This window comes from Rhineura floridana, chromosome 22 (genome assembly GCF_030035675.1).
Source record: "Rhineura floridana isolate rRhiFlo1 chromosome 22, rRhiFlo1.hap2, whole genome shotgun sequence".
Taxonomy (NCBI): Eukaryota; Metazoa; Chordata; class Lepidosauria; order Squamata; family Rhineuridae; genus Rhineura; species Rhineura floridana.
The window spans coordinates 4,437,340-4,439,914 of record NC_084501.1 but is presented as its reverse complement, the minus strand read 5'-3'; positions in this window follow the sequence as shown (position 1 = coordinate 4,439,914).

Below are 2,575 nucleotides of genomic sequence, written 5' to 3'. Positions count from 1 at the left end.
GAGAGGGGGTGGGGGGGCGCGGCGGCGGCGGGATGGCGATGATGGGGCTTGCTGCTGCGGCTGCTTTTGCTGCTGCTGCTGCTGGGATGGGGAGGGGGCTGGTGGGTGGGAGAGAAGGAGGAAGGGGGGGAACAAAGAGCCTGCCGGAGAGGAGGGGGAGAGGCACAAAGAGGTGGGGGGAGGCGAGAGAGACAGAGACCCCCGCCCACCTCCCCTCTTTTCCCTGCTGGCCAAGCCCCCTTTCTCTCCCCCACCCCACCCCGTCCTCTCTTTTCGGTCTTGTCGATCTCTCTCTCGGTGCCTTTGCTGTAACCTGATCCTTCTGCCCAATGTGGATCTGGGCGCACAAAGATTCCCCCCCCCTTTCTTTTTAAATGCTCTGGCTCCTCTCGCAGACCCCGCCTGGCCGCCGAAGGGGGTGTGGAGATGGAGAGAAAGAACGAGGGGGAGAGAGACGGGGGGCGACGACCCCCCCCCAAAGCAGCAGCAGCAGCAAGAGAAGAAGGGAGAAAAGCACAGCCGGAGGGAAAAGCCCCAAGTCGCCCCCACAGCCAAGGCACGGAAAAGGGAGAGCCTGAGTCCCGGCGAGGGGCAGGAGGAGAGCCGGTCGCGGCGGCAGGAGGAGGGGGGCGGAGGGAGGGAGCGAAGTCTCTTTTGTTTTAAATTCCCTGGCTGCAGCGTGAAGCTGACACTCAGGCAGGCAGGCCCGGGGGCTGATGGGGGATGTAGTTTGGCGCGGGGAGGCGCGCACGCCCCCTTCTCGCGCTGCCGGCGGCGGACGGGGCGACAGAAAGAAGCGGGAGAAAGAGAGGCGGGGTGGAAGAGAAGAGAAAGAAAACCGGGAAGGAAACAAAGAAAAGGAAAAGCGACAGGAGAGGAAATAGGAAGGACGGGGGGAGAGCACAGCACATGGCTTTGCAGGCGGAAGCTTCGGGGTTCAGCCCCCGGCATCTCCTGGGAATGTCCCCCGGTCTGAAGCGCCTGGACAGTGCCGATGATACTGAACGGGCTGACGTCGAATAAGGCAGCTTCCTGTTTAAACAAGCCCATAACTCAGAATCATGTGGACTAGAGCCTTGCTGTATGGAAGGAGCACAGCTTGGGGGCCCAGCGTATGCCTTGCAAGCACAAGGCTCCAGTTTCAAGTCCTGGCATCTCCAGGTAGGGGTGAGAGAGAACGCTGCCTGAAACCCTTGAGCGCCGCTGCCAAATCAGAGTTGACAGCCTTAAGCTAAATGGACCAATGGCCTGACTTGATCAAAGGCAGTATTCCTGTGTTTCTAAGGTTGAACATGTACCACCAGCAAGAAGACGGTGCATCGCCCAGGTTGCCTCTTCAGTAGGAATCCCCAAGGACCCCCTGATGTGAGAAGGGGGCAGTGGGGCTGGTTGAGCCTGGGTAGCTCACCCTTTGGCCTTCAAATGGAATGGAGCGTAGCCCTTGTTTTGCTAGCCCAGGGAACATGCCCTGCCCCCTCCAGAACAAGGTTCCTCTTTGGTTGGAGAGACCCACCTGAGCTCTGGAAAATGTGAGTGGCACATGGCCCTCTTGACTTGCCAACCCAGATTTGATGGAGGAAAGTAGGGAACCCCTGGGAGTGCAGAAGCAACCTGTCAGTCGCCTGTGTTTGGGCAGGGGGTGCCGTTTTTTTCGGGGGGGGTTGCTTTGCATGGCCCTATCTCCAGTAATTGGCTCCGAAGTCTAAGAAGTGCTTTAAAAATTATTCCCACAAAAACACCATACATATCATTTTGCATCCTGCCTCAAAGCAATTCTTGTCATTTATTTATTTATTTATTTATTTTATTTTGTTCGATTTATATACCGCCCACAGCCCAAGGGCTCTCAGGGCGGTGCACAACATGGATAAAATACAATAAAATCACAAAAACAGTAAAATATACAGTATGAAACGAGTAAATAACCAAGATAGATTAAAAACACAAATAGGTTAAAATGCCTGGGAGAATAAAAAGGTTTTAACCTGGTGCCTATAAGATAAAAGAATGCTGATTTCTTGTTGTTGTTTTAAGGCACACCCCCAGTTTGCAGTGGAAAAGTGGGGGGGGGGTCCGGAGTGGTGAAGCAGATGTGTGGAATCTCCAGAATCAGTGGGAAATCTCTGAAGACGGGGTGACATAGGCATGTGTCACTGGCTTTACAAGGGTGGCTTCTGCATCCAAATCACACACATTGCCCAACCCCAGAGTCAGCTTGTGATTTAATGCAGCCCTTGCCAGCCTGGCACCCTCCAGATGTTTTGAGCTACAACAGCTGGCTGGGGCTGATGGGACCTGTAGCCCCAACACATTGGGAGGGTGCCAAGTCATTTAAGGCAACTGCCATGCTTTTGAAAATGATGCTGCTGATATGCCGCTGAGCGACCTCCCATGATTATGTATTTATGTATTTATTTGATTTATATCCTGCCCATTCTGTCCAGGAATGCCTTTGGCCTGTATGCTCCTTGTGATGAACCACTCTTAGAAAGAATGAAGAAGGGGAGTTATTTTAGTTCACCAGCGAGGCTTTGGTCCCTAGTGCAGCTATAAATGCTTTCTGGTCAGGCCTGGA